This window comes from Lepisosteus platostomus, chromosome 1 (assembly GCF_059453375.1).
Source record: "Lepisosteus platostomus isolate fLepPlt1 chromosome 1, fLepPlt1.hap1, whole genome shotgun sequence".
Taxonomy (NCBI): Eukaryota; Metazoa; Chordata; class Actinopteri; order Semionotiformes; family Lepisosteidae; genus Lepisosteus; species Lepisosteus platostomus.
In genome coordinates this window covers 75,512,972-75,532,072 of record NC_142611.1, presented here as the reverse complement: position 1 = coordinate 75,532,072, position 19,101 = coordinate 75,512,972, and the positions used below count along the sequence as shown (strand labels likewise).

The 19,101-nt window shown below is 34.4% G+C and overlaps 1 protein-coding gene across 3 annotated transcripts in view; it reads left to right on the top strand.

Annotated features, from left to right (window-relative positions):
* The window catches only part of ctnna2 (catenin (cadherin-associated protein), alpha 2), a 562,621-nt gene that overhangs the window by 370,938 nt on the left and 172,582 nt on the right, over window positions 1-19,101 (top strand). The gene's annotated exons all lie outside the window — the stretch shown is intronic.

Below are 19,101 nucleotides of genomic sequence, written 5' to 3'. Positions count from 1 at the left end.
GTATGTAGCTCAAATCATTCACCGGGAGTTTTATTGTTTTCATACTTAAGAACTGTTCTTTGCTGTATTAAAGTAAAGTTTCAGTGTTTGAGGGAACACATAGGTTCTGAAATCAACTAGAGTTTGTAACTGTAACGAACAGTTCTTTCCAGACCCTATGCGGACAACACAATCCAGAATAGTGAAGAAGGAAACACTAGGGAAAAGTCATGCAGGAACAGGGATGAACAGGGGGGCGTGTCCAAGCGGTGCTGGTGATCCGGGGAGGTGTGGCCGAGGTGCGCAGTCCAGAATAAATCCAAAAGGGGGAATCCAAAAACGAAAGCAAATGGTCCAAGGCTGGGAAATCCGTCCAAACAGGAGATTAAAATCAGGGGCCGGGTTGGGACCGGCGGGGGGAACAAGGACAGGAGCAGGAAGTTAAAAACATAACGGATTCAGGCGCAACCAGGTCCCGGGCTCGCACGATGCGGGGATCAGATGCAGAGCCTCGGGTGAAGTGAGCGCCTGGCTTTTAAAGGTGAACAGAAACAGGGAAGAAACAAGGAACAGGTGGCAGGAATGATACAAATGAGGAAGGGCTGGAGCGCCCTTAAGAGGAGGGGTTACGATCGTGACAGTAACACAGGACATAATGGGAATTTAATTTCCTTTATAAGAGTTCACCTTACCAGCATTACTCAGGGACAAATTAAGTTCCTTTCTCCTGTAGCACTGTGATTGGAGAGCTCATTAATAACTCCTTAACTGTGTCATAACTCCATAACTCCTTGTGCCTATATGCGTATGCCCTTAACACATACCCTAAACTATTAGAAGAGAATTCCTTTTAACAGATATTAAATAACATACAAAGTTGAAGCTTTGTTTGAGCCACTATTTTCAGTATATGACAATATACTGTATGAAAAAGAACAGGCTTGGAACTGCATTTATTATAATATCACCAGATTACATCTTCAGATACTTTAGACTGTGTACACTATAAACTTTCATTGTGCCTCTGGCCATTAATTAATCTTAGCTTAATGGTAATTGGAAGGATGAATCAAGGCATAAAACACATTCAGCAGTATAAACTCTATTGTGTTTAGAAAATGTGTTCCCCTATGTATGACATACAGTGACAAATGACAATGACAGTGACAAAAAATGAAAATAAAATTCCTCATTGCTAGAATATTTTTGTATTTAAAAATGATACATTCAGTCTACATTCAAGCAGAATCTAAGATTCACAGTGAGAGAATGATGGTCTTCACAGTGTGCGGTAGTTTTCTTGAATCAGTGAAGCCTTTTCTATGCATATATTAATAGATACTTATATGATCTGAAAACTAATTCCCCCTATTGAAATACAGTTAAATGTAGCTAGAAAGAATTTCTTCTAAAAACTTCTATTGCCAGACTTACAGTATTTATCTCGGCAAGTATTGTAATCTTTATTACAACTTTATTGTAAATCTGGATAGAAATCCGCGGGAAATTAAGATTTCCTGCTTGGAACAAGCACTGCTGCAAAACACATTAAATGCAGTGAATGGTCAGATTTGCTATTACCATTTATTCTCATTATGCAGTTAAACTAAAATAGCTTCACTTGCTTTTTGCTATTTAAAGATATTGAAGTAGAAGGTTATAGCAAAATGATTTACAGATAGTAATTGCATTTCCAGAGCTTAGCTATTTCCATAAATGAGATCACAAATTTAATCTATAATGGGTCTTAGCACAACAGTGTCAATATTTGCATCCTCACTGAGTATTCAGATGCAGTTCAGAAATAACCCACTCTTTTAAGATTCCACTTTGTACATCCAAAATACATTTTTAACAGCAAGATTGGCTGACTGAATTTAAAAGATATGCACATATATCACCTATTCAGTATAAAAGTAAAAAGCATAGTTTTATAGCTTACTGAATCAAAAAACAGGAAGATGTAACCTACTTCTTTTATTCTTTCTGTTTATTTTCCGTACGCGTGTCACTGAAAAATAAAACAGAAATATGTTGAGTTAAGTTTAGTTAGTTCTGAACCACATTGGCAGATTGATCCCGAATCCAAAACAGAAAGAGCAGCATATCTACAGTATGCTACAGGATGATTTTTTCAATAAAAAAACACAATCCTGTTTTTTTTTTTAATTTAATAGAAAAAAGATTTTGGATGCTATCTTGTATTCCCAGATGTTAGCAAAGCATATTGTGCTGTCCATTGGCAGTCTAACCTGTCTTCCTTCTTTCAGAATTTCCTGGGATAAGTGTCTATCACTATTACATTTTGAATTTACTTACTGTCCTGGATAGAGGCCATTCTATACCAGATCCTTAATTTGAGTTAGATGTACAGTATAGATTTCTTAATCTTTTCCTGTAGGAAAACTTTTTATGTCAAGAGCCGTGATTTTAAACTGATTGTAGTTTGCATCATACATAAAGGGTACTGTATTTGACAATCTACATTTGACATAATGATATCTACCACTTAATTTAATGCTATAACCTGATATAACCTGATATAAAGACAAAAAAAAACTTCCAGAATTTTTACTTTCTTAACCAGAAGCATGAAAACTCATGCTGATTGGCTTACAATAGAGCTGACACTTAACACATTTTTTCACAATGAGACAATATAGATAGTGTCTTCTCATAGAATAGAGTTCTGAAAAAGTTCACATGGTGACATGTATAAATTAAGTTTTGTAATGGCTTAATGAATTGTTCTTTTAAAATTGACTAAACTTTCTGAGTAGTCATACACTGTACCATTGTTGTAGAAGGCATGGCATAATTTACTTTTTACGCAAAACTGACCAACTCTTTTTTTGCTGCTGCATGATTCAGGAGGTTAAATTCTTTAGAAAGTACATAACTATTATTTCTGAATAAATTGAATAATATGTAATAATGCAATGTAGTATCACTGCACAGTGTCCTTGTTTAGAACTAGTTGTGATCTTATCCAGAAACCATAATTTTGCAGGACTTCATATTGAACAATATTATGCTAAATGAAATTATTATTAAATTTGAACGCATATCGTTTCAATCAATGTTAATCTAACCATTCATTTTTTTATCTTCACAAAAACACAGATGAAGATTTTAACAGTATTGTCTCAAAATATACTTGAGAGATACTGTATGTAAACTCTGTACTTACTGTATGTTTATAATGAATGATCCTTTCTTTTATGCTGAAGAGTCATGATGACTAACTGTAAATTGTATTTTACATGCAATACATCTAACTGATTTTTTTCTTATTCAGAATTTAAAAAAAATAATTTGCTTGTTTAACTGGCTCTGCTAATAAATATTCATTACTGCTATATTTAAAATTCTTAAATCCAAAAAGTTGGATTTCTGGAGACAATGTTTCAGAATAATATGCATGGAAAATTAAGTTTTAATTTGCAGGTTACAAAGGGCAGTCTATTTTACAGTTTAATTTACTTTTGTATGGAATAATTACTAGCCAAGAATGGCTGCTGAGAAAAATATTAAAATAAAGAAAACTACAATCTGAAAGTCACCTTTTGCTCATTTCAAAGCTATTTTGTATGATTGTGACAGCGATCTATATTTCAGTATAGTTTCATCATATTTAGATCAAAAGTATTTTCCATAGATCTATTTTCTACCCACTTCTTTTACTTATCTAAGGTCATAGGGCAGTCTTAGCTTGTCCCAGCAAGCAATGGGCGCAACACTGGATACACCCTGGATGGGACACCACAGTCCATCACAGGGCAGACACAGACACAAAGACACAAGCACTTACACCTCAGGCTAATTTTCCTAGAAGCCAGCTAACATACCAGTGTCTTTGTCGGACTGTGGGAGGAAACTGGAGCACCTGGAGAGAACCCAAGCAAGCACAGGGAGAACACACAAACTCCACACACATAACACCTAGAATTGAACGCAGAACTTTGAAACCTGCGAGGAGGCAATGCTAACCTCCAAATCTCCATGCCACCCCAAAAGTGTTTTAATTGTTTATATGTTTAAAATAAGCTCCCAGAAAGGCACCAAAGTTCTTTTGTTAGTTTTTACCTCTTCTCTGGGCAACACTTTCTTTTTCTTAATATTAATAATTAATAATTTATTTTTCTTGCTGTGTAATGATTAAAAAACATATGTGCTTATGGTACATTTTTTCTGTACTGTTGTCATTGTCTATTTCAGATGTGTGCCTAAAAACAGAAATAAAAAAATAACCTTTAATGAAATATGTGAAATAATTAATTTGATATTAATCAGATTAATTATAGTTAATATGTATGGCAAGTGAGAAAAAGAGATCACATCATTCATTTTTTTTAACTTATGGATAAAGGAGCAGCAAGCATTTGCATTATTAAAATAACACACTTTCCTTAAAAAGTGAAAATATATTTATATCTAAATAGATATAATGTATAATAGATATAAATAAAGATATGCCTTTCAAATTCAAGAAAGGTCACATTTCTCACTAAATTTCTAAGGATTCTAGGAATATGTGGTTATGGATCACATCCTAATGAGTCACAAAATGGAGACCAAAGAACTGGAATTTACCGGGAATTTTGTTTCAAATTATATTTTTCACTCATATTATGTTCCACCTGCTGCAAACTAGTGTTTTATTTTAATGCTCATATGTTTTATTAAATGAAAAGGAAGATCGTTTTTTTTTTTTTATTTGTGCTGAAACTCATTTCTGTTGTATTTAGAAATTGTTGTTCCTTAGACAGTATCAAGGAACATTTGACAAACACTTTTAAAACACAGTGACATGAGTAGGAAGTTCAGAACAAAAGTTCTTTGCTGCATGTCTTCAGAAATCTTGAGACAGTATCGAGACTTGTCTGGAACAAATATGTCAGTTATAACTCACAGAACACAATCATAATTTTCATTTTATTTTACTGCACAAATTGAAAGTGTCAGTGTTATTTAATATACTCCCCAAAGACTATTTGAGAAGATTTGCACAAATCTGAATAAATCTGTTTATTCACAGTGTTATAAAATCAATTGCCATTCATATGTAGAAGGTTTTATTATTTTAAATTTTGTTTCTAGCTCATCTGGAGGGTGGATGTTTACCATAAATGTAGCAATAAAACATGCAACTAATAAATCTTTCCTACTTCAAACCCACAGATAATGTCACTTTTTTCACTATGTTGTCGATGGAAATGATGGTTGGGTTTTTGGGTCAGCTTCATAGATGATTAATGAATTCATGAATTACATAGCTGTAAAGATGTCCAAGTGTGGCTTTGAACTGCCCAGCAATGAACTAAAGATTTGATTAATTGCAGTTTAAAATGATTTATAGTTCAACCAACGCCTACTAGGCCTATAGTGTTCTGAACCTGATGAACTTATTAAATAGTTATATGTTTTGAAGAGTTTTCTGTAAAATATTTATGTATAGAAAACACAAGTGTGTAGTAAATTAAATCTATTATTAAGGGGTGTCTAATGAAAATTTGATTGTTGTATTCTATTTTAAAGAATGTGTAAGTGAAAAGAGACCTGCGTTGCGTAACATTAAAAGACTTGGTAATTGCTCAGTAAAGTGCTTGTTCACATTAAAGGTGAAAACTATATTTCATATTTTATTGCATCAATTCAACCTTCACAAAAATCGGTGTAGCAATTAAGTAAAAAACACCCTGATAAGCATACACCGTTGGATCTGAACTATTTCTAGCACGCCAGACATTCTTAGGTTGTCACTTTTAACACGCTTTTGCTTTTCATTAGACCTGGCATAACTTGATATTTCTTGAAGCTAAAGTAAGCGTTTTCTTGCCCCCAGCAGTTCGGAAATAGCCAGGAACATGAAACTGGTACTTTCCGTGCCTGGTTAAAGCAGAAACATATAGATAGTCAGCATAGAATAAATGAACAGCTCTGCCAAGCCTGACTTTTCTAATCGAGGATCAGCAATGTATTCACAGCACACTGCAAGCTTGTTTTCTCCCCATATTTGACCCTTGACTGTCAATCTCAGCCAAAGAAAATAGTTTTTTGAGACTGGCTTTGGGACCTTGATGTGCCTGGGAATGCAGAAATGAAATGCAAGCTAGATTTTAACTTGAAATCCCCAAACTAATTGCTGGATGGCAGCTGAGAATATGCACTGCAGATAAAGTTCAGGCTCCATCACTACAGAACAGTTGAGAACAGTTCTAGTTCTCCCTCCATTCTGAAGGTTTTTGTGTTCTTGTGATGCATTTGTGTATGCATGTTTTTTTTTTATTTGCAATTAAGCAAGCAATTTGATCGATAAAACAAACAAGATCTCAGAAAAAAAAATCCAGAACAGGAGTTGGCGTATCACAGCAATATAGTGTGCAAAGATAAAAACAGAGTGAAACCAGTCCAAGCAAGAGGGCTCTGGTTTTCTTTTGTTTTTGTTTTATTTCACTTCTGTTTACTCAACCACAAATCCTTGACCGTAGGCAAAAGTTTGATGTTACTGGAGACACACAAAAAGGTACAAAGACGTAATAATTCATTTTGTTACTGCTGTTTTTAAGTCCCTTTCATCAAAGGCAGCAAGCTGTCCAGCAAACAAAGAGGCTATAGATTTTAGAAATATTGGAGCTAAAACAGATCAAAACAGATTTTTCTCCAAAACAGATCAAAGTGAAGATGAATAGATTGAATGAAAATTAACAAAAAGGGGAAAAGGTTTTTCTCATTCATTCAACAATGGTTAGTAGAGTAATAACAAGGTTAAAGGGACACATTTATATCACCAGCAAAGATATGTATTGCATGTAAGGCAATCTCAGTAAATTGATAGTTCATATAGTTCATAAGAATCACTTCTTTGTTCTTGTGAAAGAATTATGTGGATATGTAACACTAGGTTTTTGAAATGAAATATCTTTCATTTTAATTTTGTGAATGATTTAAGTTATTGAATTGTAGTTCAATTTAATTAAATAGCCTTTATGATTTAATTTTTTGTGTGAGGGAGATGGGCTGGCTATTAAAAGTATGATTGAATGATGAATTTTATTCATAATTGTTGTAGATAAGACAGGCCAATTCCTCTGAGACTTCTGAGATGGAAAATGAAGGACCACTCTCTGATTGCTTTGTGATCCTAAACTAGATAATGAAGACATTTACTGTACAGTATATGTACAGTATTTTTATGTATGTACAGCCAATAAGATATGTATGTACTGTAAATGTGCAAGTAGATCACCAGTAGCTTATCCTTAAAGGCACTTCACTTGATTTTTTTTTCTTAATTTTTCATATTGAGGTCAGATTTTTTTGTGCTAAAACATTACATTCTGATACTTAAAATACACATGGCTTTGAGCTGTTTTACTGCACTGCTGCAACAAGTCTAAAAAAATCACAGTATACATTATTATTCTCTGACTTTCTCTCAGTAAATTTATATATTAATATGCAATCCACATGTCCTGTATTGTCACACTTCATGGATCGTTAGTAATCATTTATGCTGTAAGCTGTAACACGGATCAACAGTGATCTACTTAGAGATCAGGGTCTGCATAAAGGTGGAAATGCAGGTATACAAATATACAAAATAGGATGCTCTAAGCATGTAGAAGCTGCTCATAAAAAAGACGTATAATTTACATATTTAGGCAATGTAGGAATGCAATAAAAATGGAAACAATGTGTTAGGATATACAATTGAAAAAGTGTAGAATTATAAAAAGTAGTGTTATGTAAAAAAAATCTACAATGCACTAATAAAACTTTATTTAGAATATGTGTGTACAATTGTGATCACCATGTTACAAAGAAGACATAGTGGATTTGGAATCAGTTCAGAGAACAGCCACCAGATACATTCCAGTGACTAAGGAAATGTCCTACACTTACAGGCCGAAAGTACTGAACTTTTTTAGTATTGAACAGAGAAGACTATGAGGGAATGTGTTTCAACTATTTAAAATCCTTAAAGACATTGACAAAGTCATCCTAGCGGACATCTTCAGAATAAAAAATGAAACACAGAAAAGTGGGCACATGTGGAAATTATATGGAAATGCATGTAAAATCAAGAGTAAGAAGCCCTTCTTTATGCAAAGGGCTGTGGGAATATGGAACTACTCTAGCTACCCTGCCAATTATGTGAACTTAAGCTGAAGTGAGGAAGTCAATATCAAATTCCCTTTGAATCTCTAGATCTGACAAGACTTAACATTAAAAGCAAACAATTGTAGATGGGCTCTACACTCCAAAAGTGCAATAGATATTCCTTTATTCAGCAGTGCATTGCATAGTGAGGAATTTCACTTTTTAATAAAAAAGGCAATTGTATATCCAATAAAAGCACAGTAGATGTTAAAGTCCAATGTAAGCACTGTGTTGTTCAAATGAGGCTAAAGGAGTTGATGACAAAATATATGCGCTTTTTCACTCTCCTATTTATTATCTACAGACATTACAGTTACCTAGTGTGTCTCTTAAATTAAGAAATAGGCAGTATGCAGAACTCCTCACATTTATTAGAAATTATAATCAGGATTTGTGGTACAATTCTTAACCAAAGGCAATACTATTTTGTTGACATTGGAATAATTGTGCATTTCTGGACATGGTCCTAATACCTTGTTTGCACTAGAAAAGTCAGTATATATTTTGTCCTTTGACAAAGTGCTTGTGGAATGCAATTAACAAAAATCACAGGAGACACAAGTGCAAAAATCGTTGGGCAAAAGATGTGACAGCTGTGAAAGCTTGAAACCCGATAGGCTCCTCTCTACATCAGAAATGTGAAACGAATTGTGACATATACTGCAGCTGATACATGGCTGTTACTCAGCAATCAGCACCCAGTTAAATATTAGGATCGAAAGTCTTTTAGCAGAAACCACAAAGGCAGGACTGCTCAAGGGGAAACAGATGAAGGGAAGAAATACATTTTATGTCACTTTAACTTCAGTCTAACCAAGATGGAGGAATCATCTGCGTATTGTTGTCTGTTAATCTGCTCCAGTGGTTACCTGAGTGTATTACTTTGTATACAGCACAATACTGGAATACTGGAAACACCAAAATATGTCACCAACATATTAACCTTGTACAAACATCTATGAGTATAAATGTGTAGACTAAACCATATAGTCAGTTGCTGTGATTATTCATGTTACACATTGCATGCATTGTATGCATGATGTGTTTTTCATTTATGCATTTGAATTGTACTGGAAAATCTCATTTCTGACCATCTAAATTCAGGTGATATTGTTTTATGAAGACTGCTATAAGCTACACTTTTTACCTTGCTGTTATTCATACCTCTTCAAAAAAAACACTGTTCCTTCTTTAATTTTGAATACTATATAGGTATACACAATGGCTACTAATAAGACATTCATAATCTAACTAGAGCAGAGAGGGCAATGTAAATTAGAACATGTACATTTTAAATATCAGTCAAAAAATACCCTTTGAATACTTCAAAAAACCCACATCTACTGTATATGTTTGATATACTCCTTTATTTACTAGAAGCTGTCAGTCACTGATTTTTTCATAACATTTAGAACTTGCTAAATCATTGAAAAGTCATTCATGTTCAATAACATGCCTGTTTTTCGTAGAAGCAGCTTCAGCCTGTACTGTGGGTGTAAGTACTGTTCAATATGCACGGTGTATATGTGATCCTGACCTTATTTTTCATGTCCTTGATACATGCACTGTATTATTTATATCTTGTTGGTCTTGAATGCTAGATGCATACCTACACTTTGTTTTCATGCATTGATTTGTACAGTATCTTCTGGATTTTTTAAAAGGCAGATTAAAGCAGTACTGAACCTGTACATTCATATCATGAAATCACTGTAATGTTATCCAGGCCACAATGACTTTTCTAATTGTATTGAATGGTATTGAATGTTAACAGTTTTGCATAACAAAAAGCTAAAATAAATGCTTTTTAATCTATTTTAAATAGATATGATATTATTAACAGAATGAATAATATTTGCTGAAACTGTCACTGTTTTACAGCATTAAAGAGTAAAACAATCTAAATTCAGTAGTAATTCCATTTTGTACAAAGTCAAAGGTGTCCTTTTTCCTTTGCTCTGTAGATTAGTGTATATATTGTAAATAGTAGTGATTGCTTACTCCTATAAATTACAATAATCCTGGATTGTTTTCCTTTTTTCACTCATCAAAGTTAGCTGTGCTGCTCTAAAACCCTAATAATGATGGGAAAAAAGTTGTCTGTCACTTATTGGAAAATTAGCATTGAGCCTTGAGATCTTATGAGATCTGTTTTTGCAAAATGCTTCCTTGGCATAGCAAATAACAGTCCAAAGCAGTTGTTGCCTGCTGATTTTGGTGCCTGTTATTACATCTGCTTGTTTGTTTAAGTTTCTTTAGATTTTTCTTTAGAGGTCTCCTCAGAGCTTCAGCAGCTTCACCACACAGTGCTTTCTGTGGTCTCTTCTCAACTTACTAATTAAAATGTTGCTCCCTTATTACTGACTAAAAAGCTCTTAATGTTTATGGTAAACAGACTCAGGTGGGAGTGGCTATCTTTTCTATTTGTGTCTGCAGTCCAAGTGGTCACATTTCTGATTTCTGACAGTACTTGAAATCAATAATTACAGTAGAATAGGGTTGATGTCAATTAACAATTGTATTCAACTTTGTACAAGCTGAAAGAAAAATAAAAAAAAGGGTCTCAAACAGAAAAATGAAGTAACTTACACTGTGATTATGAACTCGACACTCAAGGAAAACCCAGAGAAAATGGAAATTCCCCTCAACCAGAACTGAGAACAACTGGTCTAAAGAGAGAAAGATAATTTACTCATGTATACCTTTTCTTTGAAAATGTTACTCTTATCTGTTCTTGACATATCCCTTCTGTATCAGTAATGTACGTGGACTAAAAGCCTATTCTGCCTGGTTCGAGACATACTGTATATACACTATACTGATGAAAAAAAGAAACGCAACACCTCCTCCTCCACACTCTGCCCTCCGGTTTGCGTGGAACAGGCTGAAGAGTAACTCATGCGTGAAGAGGACCTGATGCCACTGCTGACGAGTCCATCGCAGCCTCTGTCTGGCCCAAGCCAGTCGGGTGTGACGTCTAGGAGGTGTGAGCAGAGGACCTCTGACAAGTCGCCTTGTTCTTAGGCCAGCAGCATGGAGCCTCACTGTCCTGTCACTGATGCAGGCATTGTGTCTGCCGGCAGTTTCAGCAGCAGTACGAGTGACCGATCTGAAACAATCTCTCAGATGGACCAGTTTAATGTGTTGGTCCTGCTCTGGTGTGGTCACTCGAGGGCAACCGGTTCTTGAACGGTCATCTGTCCTGCCGGTCTGCTGAAGCTTTCTCTGCAGTCAGGACACAGTGGAGCGATTTACTCCATATTGTCTGGCAACACTGGCACATGACATGCCTGCCTGCAGCATGCCAATGGCCCTCCCCCTTACTTTGGTGACATTCGAGGCATTATGGAATGCACAGAAAACTGACTGTGTGTGGCCTTTTTTTTGCAGTGACCTAAGCTTTGAATTAAGGCCTTTTTAAAGATGACCTGATCAGGCATTGTTCCACCTGGACCTCGTTGGGTAAAAGTGCACCTAACGAGCTTTTGTATGATTGGCAAGTTGCAGTGCCTCACTGCACAGGCATTGCTGGTCAGAGGGCTTAAAACAAATGGACAAAGTTTTGTGAAACTACATAAGCTATAATATTCTCATTCCAGAAAATGTTGCGTTTCTTTTTTCCATCAGTATATATATATTATATCCAAATCATTATTATGATAATGGAGACACATCCCTTATTTAATATTTGAAAGTCAGAGATACATTTACACATCTATATCAAGGGATATCAGTGGCAACAAATTAAGACAACTGAATGTGCAAGTTTCCTCTGACTAAACCGTTGATATGTAGAACAATTAGAGACTTTAATCAAGTCTTTAAACGTGCTTAAATTCTCTGTCATATTTAGTTTTTAAAGCATGGTTTCAGAGACATGTCAAAGGCTCTGAGAAAAAGAGAATAATATTCTAACCTCTTACTAGGTGTTTGACAAACTTGTTGCTTGCGTTAATGTTAGCACTGATAAATTGCCCCAAAAAGCGATATGGTTAACAAACTTAAAATGTTATAAAACTGGAGTTTGAATTTAAAAAAAAACATGACATGATGGTGATGTTTAAAGTAGTCTTTTTAATGCCATAACCTGTGTAAACCTTGGTTTACAGACTTAATTTAAGACGCTGAAGAACTTAACTGTCTTCATTATGAGATAGAGCTAAAAAGAATGAAGTATTGTTTAGTCTTCACAGGCATTCTCTGCAACTACCCACCAAATTCTCCAGTGCAAGATAAATATTGTGTTGTTTCATTAATTTCTCATACTGCTGCTTTCGTAGTCAATTTGGATGACATATTATGTTTGAACCATTCCCCTAAGCAAGCCTTTCTACATTAACAAAATTGTACAGTTCAGTTGGCAATTCCAAATTCAGGAAGTCTCTGCGTATCCGAGAACAAATAAGTGAATCTGTGTCTCGCTAGTTATACAGTATTTGATGGATTTTATGCTCAAGTGAACAACTGGTTCTCTTTCATATTTAGAACAGTGAAGAGTTTGGGGAAAGTATCAGAGAACCAACAAGAGCTCCCCATGCCTCAAATTAATGGCTAAAAGATAGTTTAACATACAGTAGTTGATGTTTTTGGATTTCTGTGGGGGAAGTTTGTACCTATTTCAGAAATCCATGTTTCTTAAATATAAAGCAGATTCAGGAAGTTACATAACACCTCCAATAATAATAGTTTGAGGGGTGGTTGTGATGGTACAAACAGGCTATTATTTATGCCATAAATAAGCATAAGCTCCTGATGTAGTATTGTATTTCTTTAATTCTTTGAAACAAATGTTAGGATTTAAGCTAATGAAAAATGACAAACAAATATGTTTATTCTGCATTTATCAGATGCCTTTACCACTACTGTTGGGCGTGTATTTTAAGAATAATTTTTCTGTGTCCTATTTTCTAAGATGTGAAAGATTTATTCTCAGGCATGTGGATGCTTAAGTGTCCCTTGAATTCAGACAGACTGGCACATAGGCAGCTATTGCAAAATCAAACCCTTATGGTGCTTCTACAGGAATCAACCTATTCAGTTTGTAGATTATATTTGGTAAGAGAATCTTAACTCTCTAAAACCACCTATCTATTGCTTTTGTTGTTTTGGCGATCTATAGTCTGAATGCCGAAGGGACCAGACAGGACATGGGTAGGGCAATTTGGTACACCATGGTGAATGTCAATAAAAACAACTTGAATGCGGTTTTGACAGTTAGATTTCAAAACCTGCCAAATTTCCATGTGTGGAACAAAAACAGACAAACAACTACAAGTTAAAAGCTATACTATCACTTTGTTAGCATAAATCTATGTCAAATTCTATAGGTAATTGTGTGGGGGTAGTGCACAAATCCGTATTTGTTGTACAAAAAGTTATTTTGCAACATAACGTGTTCTAAATCTTTCTGCTTGTGGCGCAAGAGTATCCATAAATCTTTAGTAAGTGAATAAATGTAATCAGTTTCCTTGCAGATGATACTCTGGCACTATGCTCGGTTTTTCAATGAGCTGTTTTCACTGTGATTATGACTGGAAACTAGGACTCTAGCCCAACCTGGGAATCAAAGGTTCCCTTTATCCATATTTTATTTGCAGCTTTATTTCAGGCTCTAAACAGAAATCCAGTACAATTACTTCAAAGATTTAAACTCATTAGATGGAACATCTATGGTTTCACCTCTTACATTTAATTCTTAATTATGAGGGTTAAACAAAACTTTAATTCAGCATAGACTTGAAACAACAATGATGTTTGTTCCAGTCGCAGTGATCTACAGAGGTGATGTGCTTGCTGTTGCGTGCTGCTGTAGCAATCATCCAAGCTACAGAGCACCCTCTGCTGTGTCTGTTACAAGCGTTGTATATGCTCACAGTGTGAATGTTTTCTATAACCCAGACAGGCAACCATGGCCTTTAGGGACCATTTAGCACAATGTTTAGCAGGTTTCGTTAATTAATGTCTTTGCTGTAAGACCCATATAAAGGTTTAATGAGCTCAGTTTAATAATTAAAGTGATTTTTTGAACAAAGATGACATTAGACTTAGAACTCTAATGCTCAACTAGAAATTAAATTTTAAATATTGCTACTAATGTTTCACGATATGTATTTTAATTCTTGGACGCTACACTAAAATATGCATTGTAACACCGACTCACATGATTTCCAACATCATTTGTTATTTCTAAGATGCTATCATTGTCTTTCAATAACAATATTGATAATTGTTGGTTCAGATTTGTTGCTTTGCTTTTTTCATGGTCTGTACTTTCATGGAGTGCCAGTTGAAGTGTGTATATGCCTTTGATTCAGAAAAAAAATAAAAAGGAAGAAAAAGCATTACGTTTCCTTTAGTTACATGTTTACTGTGCTGCTCAGTCAAGAACATAAGAGCATAAAAGGCTAAAACTAATGGAGACTATTTCTGCTACCTTGGTTGCTAGAGGCTAATTGATTCAAAAATATGAATGGCTTAAATGGTAGCGCTGCAATCGAGGTGGGTGATGTCAGAAGATCAGTACAAGAGAGCCAATGTTTACAGGAGCAGCTGGAGTAACTATGTATCTAAATAGTTATAAGATCATTTACAATGCAGAATCAGAATACAAATGTTTTTAAAAGAACCCAGGGAAATTGCACTTAAAATGTCTTATATGCAAAACTTATGGCATTTAGTAATTTGTTGCTCAGTGATCATAGTATACATTAGAGGCTAAGCTTGCCTATCTGTACTATAATATTCAGTTACCATTTAACAGTTGAGACTAAATACTCTGTAAGTGATTCCTGTATGAATGTCTTCCTGTGGTAACAGCTCAAAAAATGATTTAATGGTACATATCTTGGGGTGAACCTAAATAATGTGACTTTATGCATGTGTTTGCATTTAATGTGGCCACTCAATTGTATCGTTAATCTCAACATACTGCCTGAGCCTTTTTTTCAAGGAATACACTGAATAACAAATGCATTGTAGACGAAATCTGACAGGCTGCCTACATTTATATGTTTGGAGTAATTAAAGCCCTGCCTCAGAAAGTGCTTGTAAGTTATCTCAGTCTTAGAGAATGCTCAAAAGAATAATGTACCACTTCTTTATCAGGCAAGCCCTGAGAAGTGCAAATGTGTATTCCTTAATGTTTTATTTCATATTGATTTTCTTCTTTTGCATCTTTGCAAAACTTTCTTTGGAGCCTATTAATAACTGGTAGAGTCTCTCATTTGTGATCTATTGGAATTAAACTGCCTTGTTTAGTTTGCATTTCCCCAGACTCTGATTAGCATTCTAATTTCGCTCTTCCCCAAAGGTTTTGTTTTTTGCTGTAATCATCAATACTTTCTGTACAGTCATTGCACTCACTGAATGAAATTTGTTCTATTCAGAACCTTCATGTATATCGAATGCATTTCTTATATTTTATTTTAAAATATTGTCCAACCTGTCTCTCTTTGTTAATTTGTTTCTTTAATTTCCCCACTGTTCGTGATTTTTAAAATATCGAATGTGCTTTTAATGCTCGATACAGACAATTTATCAACTTCTTATGTGGTTAGGAGCTACACCTGTTTTGTCCTACTGTATGATGTGACTTAACAATTTTCATATTTGCAGTAGGTATTCTAAGTACATATTATGTCCAGTTTTCCTTTATGTATTTTGCCAGTCCAAATTCTTGTGCACTAGTTCAGTTGCAGACAATTAACTATTGCATGTTGGCATCTGCATAGCCTGCTTTTTGTATGAGTTAAATAGTTTGGTGTAACATTTGTTGAAAAACATTTTACTTCTACTTGTTTAAATATGATGCCTGATGTACCTCCTCAATGTAAAATAATGGTTTTAGTTAAAGTACGGTCTATTGTTTTCTGATAGCTCAATTGCATTAGCTTGAGCAGTTTTCTGGAAGAAAACAAAATGTATATGTCAGGTCCTGGGTTGGCACAGTTGTTAGGGTTACTGCCTCATAGCACTGGGGACCTGGGTTCAATTACAGGTCTGAGGTGCTATCTGTGTGGAGTTTGTATGTTTTCTCTGTGTTCACATGGGATTCCTCAAGGTGCTCTGGTTTCCTCCCACAGTCCAAACACTTACAGGTGGGTCAATTGGCAATTGGAAAATTGTTCTTGGTGTGAGTGAGTGTATGTTTGTGTCTGTCTGCCCTGTGATGGACTACCATCCCATCCAGGGTGTAGCCTGCCTTAAACCCATTGCTTGCTGGGATAGGCTCCAGCTTACCCCTGAAACTGAATTTGATAAATCAGCTAAGAATTGGATAGATGGAAGTCAGGTCGTATGTATCATTATGAAGGTAAAATATATCCAGGTTAATTCTGCTTTGATAAATATAATGCATAGAGAATTGTAATACTTCAAGGTGTATGTGAAAAGTGTATATATTTCTTATTTAATCATAATAATAACAATACTGACTGTAATAATTAAAAATACTACCCTTCAAACAATATTCAGTGGTAATAATAGCAGTGTTACTTGCAATACTCACAAAAATACTTGAGGAATTTAGATATTTTAAACAATCAAATGTCTGCAAGTAACATTTTAGAGCTACAGTATCAATAGAATATAATTCTTAGACATTTGTGTTTCATTGTGCTCAGTATAAATACTGAAACAATGAAGAAATTGGTTATAATAAATAGTATGACAGAAGAAAGAAAATTGTTCTGTTGAATAATTGCATAAGAAGGTGTATATGACTATGTATATGTTTATTTTTATTTTAATCAACTTTCTTACAGAATAGGTGAAGAAGAACAGTTTTCCTTATTTTTCAGGAGAAAAATGCAATGGCACATCTTTGGAATAGACCAGTAGTGTAGTACTGTAGTATGTGATGCACTACTGATTGTAGTAATACTGACACCTGTGGGTGTAAAAAAGGAATGGTGTATCAACCAATCCTGAAACGTGTCTAAGGGGCATTTGTTGGGAAAGATCACTGTTGATCTTTGGCCTTCAGAAATGTAGGATTTTGCAGAAATTGGGTTCACATCCTTCAGATGGTCAAATATGGTTGCTGAGGTCTTATTGGGAAAAAAAAACAGTGTTTTATCACGTAATATAGTGCTGATTCAGGCAAAGCCGTCCCCCTGCTGGTGAAATCTGTTTCTATGACGTTTCGAAAAGGTCCATTCCTTTACTCTTTGGCAGAAGGATTGTGTCGTTGATTTGACAAGTACAGAGTCATATCTTCACATTAGAAACAAAGTCATACATATATAAAGAGGAAGGGTAAACATTCTATTTTGCATGACTCAGTAAACAACATTTACAATGATTTATTTTACAGAAAGGCTAACCATCAAAACATATATCAAATGAGTAAAATGCTGTTTTACTCTGTTTTGATACTGTTGTTTATTATATTTTGTTCATATAATTTGACTGTCAGAGAAATTATTGATTAGAGCTATACTATATATAAAGTTGTTCTTTTTATTTATTTATGTGACAGCTTGCTAATTATTTAAATGATGTTAAAGATATCAAAATTTCTATAGAACAGAAAACATTTAGTCAATAAGTTTCCAAAATGTAGTATGTATTCAAGAATGTTGAAGAAAACTTTAATTTACTGTATCTACTGAATGCAGAAATTACATATCATCATACCCGTATCACCTGTGGTGAGATAATAATGTTGATCCTTATAATTGATGGAAAATGAAATCATGTAGAAGCATTCTTTAAAGGTAATGAAATTTACTGTGAGAATTTTGACTCCTTTGCAGTAACTTCTGGATATTTTAAGTTCAGGTACAGAAAATTGAATTTTATTTAACCTTTGCAGAGAGCAAACAGTTCAATTTTTCACTTCCAGTGCTGTGGATTTTAAATGAAAAATTAATGTTAAAAATACAAATGTGATTCAACACTGTGGGTAATACAATATTTATACATGTATTTAAGAAACACTAAAAATAGATTCAGAAATAAATGGTGTGTGGATTACAAGGGGTCACGTGACAGTAAAATCAACGCATTTTCACCCGCATTGAAACAAAAACATCAGGTACTATAGTCTTGGTGTCATGGAATCTGTGCTAAATGCTTTCATTCACAAAATGTTTTGCTGTACAATTTATGCGAATTTTACAAAGTTTAGCCTTTTATTTTTTGTGTTTGTGAACAAAAGAAAGGGAATACTGCAATTCTGCGTCTAAGCTTCATGACAGAACAGAAAAATAATAAATTAAAATAGATTATTTATATTAAAATAAAACAACATTCTGTCAGAGATTCACACGAATACCTTATATTTTAAAACAATAATCTACATTGAAATCTGTTTTGCCATTTAGGATCCAGTTAAATAAATCTCTTTACCCCCTTGTGTACGTGTTTATCGTGCAAGTTCCACAGTGTAAATTGTTAGATAAAAATTAAATGGATGAAAATGTCAGCACTAAATAGAAAAGTCATACAGATTGTTTCCTAAATTCCTCCATCATGTGTTCTTATATTTTCTCATTTTATATTACAGTGGAGAAATGTAATGCAGTGTTGTTACAAAATGACAAAAGGTGACATTTAAAGATGCAGAATAAAGTGCAGAAATAATTGAAATGAGTGTGAAGGAACAAGTTGGAGCTTATGTGCTTTTTTTCTGTTACCATAGGATTTATTCCAGAATAAATAACAAACTGGCAAAAGAAAAACTGCAAAATAGTAGTGTTATTTAGGGCTGTTTCTTTGTTGATTCACGATGAATCGAAAACCTTCTGGCTTTTCATATTTTCTGTTGGACATTTAGTATTTAACTATGTCCAGATATGTCTCCCTGCAAACTTTTTCGGCTCCTTCCTGAGTAAATACCTCTTGATAATAACGCATTCTGAAAAAGATTGAGTGATGGCAAATGCAGACACTGGAATGGTTTAAGAGTAATTGCTCTGTTTACTGAAGTGACCAGCTTTCTGTGCGGAATGCTCTATG